This window comes from Lacerta agilis, chromosome Z (genome assembly GCF_009819535.1).
Source record: "Lacerta agilis isolate rLacAgi1 chromosome Z, rLacAgi1.pri, whole genome shotgun sequence".
Taxonomy (NCBI): domain Eukaryota; kingdom Metazoa; phylum Chordata; class Lepidosauria; order Squamata; family Lacertidae; genus Lacerta; species Lacerta agilis.
This window is the reverse complement of record NC_046331.1, coordinates 11,100,220-11,106,219: the sequence shown is the minus strand read 5'-3', so window position 1 is coordinate 11,106,219 and position 6,000 is coordinate 11,100,220. Positions and strand designations below refer to the sequence as shown.

General features: G+C 48.9%; 1 pseudogene; it reads right to left on the bottom strand.

Moving 5' to 3' along the window:
• LOC117040443 lies at positions 1–2,252 on the bottom strand (annotated as a pseudogene).
• Positions 2,253–6,000: the final 3,748 nt, after the last annotated feature.

Genomic DNA, 6,000 nt, shown 5'->3' with positions numbered 1-6,000 from the left:
TTACAAAACATATTCCCACAGGTTTTTGGTGTTTTGGCCATTGTTGAAGATGATGGTGTCTGGCAGGTCATGTGTGGTGAAGACCCATCACAGGGCCCGGATGACGACCCTGGATGTCATTGTTGAGACTGGCATCACCTTAAGCCACTTTGAGAAAGAGTCCATAATGATCAGGAACGTCTGACCTGGGAATGGGCCAGCGAAATCAATGTGGAGTCTTGACCACGGTGTGGGTGTCATCTCCCACTGTTGAATCGGGGCCTTGGGCATGGCCAGTCGGGACTCTTGGCAGGTCTGGTAGTGCTGCACCCACTCTTGTACTGCTGCATCAATGCCTGGCCACCAGACATAGCTCCTGGCCAAAGCTGTCATGCAGACAATGCCTGGGTGACTCACATGGAAAGCCTCCAGCACTCTGGTCTGCAGCTTAGCAGGGATCATGACCCAGTTTCTCCATAGCAGGCATCCCTTGTGGACTGACAGTTCATGTTGCCAGGGACAAATGCATCAAGGCGACTCGCTGGCCACCCCCTCCACACCCAGTTGAAGATGCGGGAGATGATGCAATCCTTTGCCAAGTGCGTGGTGACATCTGTGGCATGGAGTGGTGGCTGGGGCAGAGTCTGCAGTAGCATCATACCATGGGCTGGGGATTGGTCGGTGTCAATGTCTGCCAATGACAGGCAGCTTAGGGCATCTGTGTGGCCCAGTTTCCTACAAGGATGGTCGTGCAGCACGTAGTCATATGCGTTGAGAAAGATGGACCACCTTAGCATCCTCAGGGACTGGATCTGGGGCATCTGCTGATCAGGAGCGACAAAGCCCAGCAGAGGTTTGTAGTCAGTCCCGATAGTGAAGTGGCTCCTGCCACAATAGCCAGCACCTCCTTGTCAATCTGGGCATAATTGTGTTCCATAGATGACAAGGTCCTGCAGTAGAATGCAGTGGGGGCCTCCCACCCATCCAGCAACTGGTGGCTGAGGACCATGCTGATTCCATATGGGGAAGCATCAGAGGCAAGCACAACGGGCTTGGTCTCATCAAAATGGGTAATGACACTGTCAGAGGAGAGCAGGTGTTTGACAGCATTGAAAGCAGCATCCTGAGCATGGCCCCAGTTCCAAGGGGCTTTCTTGTCTAATAGCCAGTGCAAGGGCTCTGCTATTGCTGCCTTATGGGGAAGAAAGGAGTGGTAGTAGTTCAGCAGGCCCAGGAAGGACTGCAGCTCTTGTTTTGAGCGTGGTGGTGCAGCACTTTGGATGGCCTTGACCTTTGCCAGTGTGGGGTGGGTGCTGTCAGCATCAACCAGGAACCCAAGGAACTCAACTTTGGGCACCCCCAGCTGGCATTTTTCTTTCTTCACCTTAAGGCTGGTGTCTTGGAAACGGCACAGGACTTCTCAAAGACGGGCCGCAAGTTCTGCCTTGGACTCCCCTGTGATGAGGACGGCATCAAAATAAGGAATGACACCCAGGAGGTCTTTCAGGACATCTTCCATGAGGTTTTCGAAGAGGTCTGGGGCCACACTGACACCAAACTGTAGTCTCTTGATGCAGAAAGCCCCGCGGTAGGTCACGATTGTGCCTCAGAGGTAGCCTCAACGACCAGGAGTTGTTGGTATGCCTGGGCCAAGTCAAGCTTTGCAAAGTCTTTTCCACCAGCCAGCGATGCAAGGAGATGACTCACAACTGGAACAGGATACGCATGCTGCTGCAGGGCCCTGTTGAGGGTCCACTTGTAGTCAGCGCAGATCCTCACATCCCCATTTGCCTTAAGGGGAGTGACAATTGGGGTCTCCCACTGAACATGCAGGACTGGGTCAAGACCCCTTGTTCGATGAGGTGATCTAGCTGTGCATCAATCGTGGGTTTCAGGGCGAATGGCAGTTGCTGAAGTTGCAGTGGGAGGCAGTCTGCCAAAGCCGCAACAAAGGCAGCAATGGATTCACTTGAGGCCTGGTCTTATTTGTAGAAGGCATGCCAGCAGGCAATCTCTGATGACTGGGGAGCGAAGTGGGTCCTCAGCTTCAGCATTATTGCATCGAACGTTGTATCGCTCAGTTTGGCTGGGGCCACCGGAGCCTGGGCAATCTCAAATGTTGCAGGCCCACACACACTGAACAGCATAGCCCGCATCAGTTTGGAGTCAGTCACGTTATTGGTTGCAAGGAAGAACTCAAGCCGGGTGGCATAGGAGTCCCATTTCCCTGGAATCATGGTGTCAAATTCCTTGATGTGGCCCTGGGTGGCCATGACATCTGTTCTGTGTGATCTGCCTTGTGGCTGCTGTCAGTGATTGCAGCTCAGCTGAGGCGACAGTTTTCCAGCAGTGGTTTCAGCTTGTGGAAGCTAGCCAGGGCTGCATACCTAGCTTTACACCCCACCTTTGTCACCAGTGAAGTGTAGGTGAGTTCCCACGAGGCAAGACACAGTGATAACAGCAAAAACCTTTATTGAACTACATAACAGCAAAACAGGGGCAAAGCAACTGCTTATATACATTTCTGAAAGCCTGGGCCATTCTCACTCCCAACATGATTGGCTGTTTAAACTTCCAAACTGCGAATCATGACTCAGAGTTCAAGGGCCAATGGCAGAGGCCCAAATCCTGAAATGCTCTGTGATTGGACATCATGTATCGAATCAGAACACAGGAGCTCAGAATCCTTAGTCCAGACTCAAGCTCAGGCAAACACAGACCACTGAATACATAGCATCCGCCCTCCCCAATTTAGACGGCAACTCCATTGGGGGTTCGGAATTTGGACCTCATCCCTATTATATACTTGGAGCAATCATTTACCTTAAATATTCTGTGGCTTATGTCAAGGATCCAGATTGTCTCCAGTTTTAGTTCTCTTCACAGTAGACCAATTGGATTTGATGTACATGATGAACTTAGGTACATTAATTTCAGTGGGTTTGCTCAGCGCATAATATAGCTGGATCCAACTCTCCATCTGTAAGTAAGAGTACAAATGGTGAATAAAACGAGAACCCATCTAAACCTCCATCAGAAAAGTGCTTTGTGGGGACAAGGAAAGTATCCCATCTCATCACCAAAGAGTTTCTTTCTCTTTGGGTCTCTTGAGTTGCTTATCTACAATATGTGGGTCTATCCCTGTAAGGAAGCACTGGACTACCTGCTCACATGATCACCTACAAATCCTGAAGCTCAGACTCAGAGGGATATCCTGTTTTGGACTCTGACATGGCAAGTGATGCTTAGAGGGAGGGCGCGAGAAGGATTTAGATTCTAATCACAGTCAAGCACAAGTCTGTGCTAAAAGAAAAACTGTTGGGCCTTTCAGGTCTTTGAAAAAAGTATTTCTTTAGTACCTTGAAGATGCTGGCTGTAAGCTACTGAGGTCTGGCTGCCCATATGAGTATTATGGAACAACTGCTTTCTGGATTGCACATTACATAATACACTGTTAAGGAGGAATGGTCCTAGGCATTCTTTATTCAGAATAGGATCTTTAAACCACGAAATAATTTTGTTGAAAGATGAACAGTCCCTCTGTTCATGGGGTTCTGCATGACAATGTATCAAGACATTGTTTACTGCTCTGAGAGCTGGGTTGGTTTTTAGCATCAGGCAGTATATGAATTCTGTGAAACCATTCTGCTAAAGCAATTAAAAAGCCCTTTCTAGCCTCAACAGAAGGCCTTCTGCAATTCCGTCCTGACCTGGTGAATCTGGCTTGCCAAGCTCCTCAGGGTCCAGCAGCCATTGAACAGCTAGGGCTGCTTCGGGGCAGGGCTAGAGACCAATTGCTTCCCAGAACAACTACAGGAGCCATTTCAGAACTGGTCATTGCCATTCACTTCAAAGATGAGGATGAGATGGCCAGGGTGAGGGCCAACAATGTTGACTTCCTCAATAGGAGGGAGAGATTGTTCTCAGGAGCTTCATAGATTGTCTAGCTTTTGCAGGACAACTAATTTGTACTATGTTCCTCCTCCATCATCCCATTTTCCATTTCCATCTTGCAGCCAAACCATTTTGGATTGTTGGTCCAGCTCTGGATCTCAGGCATGGATCACTGAGCTTCTCACAAGCATTTGCAATCCAAATTAATGGCTTACTGGCTGTCAAACATAGGTGAAACCAAAGGAAAAAGGAACAGGAGAAGAGGATAAGGAGCAAACAGGAAGGGGCTGATCGCTTTCACCCTAGAGCTGCCACTGGAAGGTGAAATCTGTTGAAGAGCTCATTTCTGAGTTTTCCTTGACTTCTAACCCTCTTCTCTTCTTGAGGCCACAAGGAGGGCTCTTTGCCATCTAGCCCCACAAGTCAAGTGGTGGGCACATCCCAAAAGCTTTGGCCTCCACTTTGTACTCCACCCGGCAGCTAAGCATCTGGTAAGGTCACTTTGCTTTGTTTGCAGCTTTGCACAGGGTTATCCCATTTCATCTTCCCAACAATCCAGTAGAGGTTACCCTATATATTCGAGTATAAGCCAAGTTTTTCAGCACATTTTTTGTGCTGAAAAGGCCGCCCTCGGCTTATACTCCAGTGAGGCGGGCAGCGGCTTCTATGCCTGCTCTTGACAGCAGTGGGCGAGGGACAAGCGGCCCTTTCTCGCCACTCCTCTCTGCGGCCGCCTGCCTCTCACAAGGGGCAGGCACAGGAGCTGTGTTTGGGAGAGGTGCTGCGCCTCTACCAGTCGCGGCTCCTATGCCTGCCCCTTTAGAGAGGCGGGTGAGGGACAAGCCACCACCGCCACTGCCCACCACCGCCACTGCCCACCTGCACAGGAGCCCCCAAAGCAGCAAAGGCGGAGGCAGAGGAGGAGGGAGCAGCCCGAAATGGATCCTTTTGAGCTGCTCCTTCCTCCTCCCCCGCCGCCGGCATACGCACACGCACACCTGGCTTATACTCAAGTCAATAAGCTTTGCCAGTTTTTTGTAGGAAAATTAGGTGCCTCGGCTTATATTTGGGTCGGCTTATACTCAAGTATATACAGTAGTTATGTATGCCTAGCTAGGGCAGCAGGTGTCGCCAATGCTGCCTGCCTGCCCAGGGTCCTGGTCCTTCCAGGACTCTCTGCAGTCCTCTTGAATGGGGGGAGCAGGCAACCCTCCAGCAGTAGTTTGGTTCCATTTCTCTGTTATAAAGAGCCTCCTTTTTATAATTTATTCACCAACAGCGGTGATAATTTCTGGGGCAACAAGAGGGTCTGACATTACTGATATTCAGTACCCTTCTAACAGAACCTCCTTTCTGTCTTTCCTGCATGAAACGATGAGTCCACACTGGAAAATGGCGGCCTATCGACTGGAGCCTGGGAGGAGGCCTCTGAAAACAAGAAGACCCACACAAGAATGTCATCTGCCGGGAAAGGAGGCTCAGCAAAGATGCCGTCTGCAACCTCGACCCACACCCTTACGGTGACTTTGGGGATTAGACACTTTTTGCTGAGTATTTAAAGAGTTACTACTGTGAGGTGAAAACGCAAGCAGGACTTGAAGTATTAGCAACAGCTTCCTCAGCCGTGTACTACAGAAGAACTTATATACTGTCGTTTAGGGAACTTTTTAATGTCTGACATTTTAATGTATTTTTAATCTTTTGTTGGAAGCCACCCAGAGTGGCTGGGGAAACCCAGCCAGCTGGGTGGGGTACAAATAAATAATAATTGTTGTTGTTGTGTTTGGGCAAGACTGAAAAATGTCCTAGAAAGAAGGTCCTCATGATCCCCCAATGAAGCAGGGCCAGTCAAGAAATTAAATGTGAACAAGAACTGGGGCACATATAAGGAACTCCTTGATCTTAGGAGGGTACTATCAGGCTTTAAAAAGAGAGGAGGTTAAAACAGATATATGAATGGGTGAAATATGCCGCATTCAAGGGTAAATAACACTTTATCAATTTATGTAAGAATGTGTGCGAGTATATTATATTGCATTTTTAAATATCATTTTCTTTCTTTTTATATGCATCATTGTTCTCCCCCCCCTCACTCCCACCTTTTTACTTGGTATCACTTTATTTCTT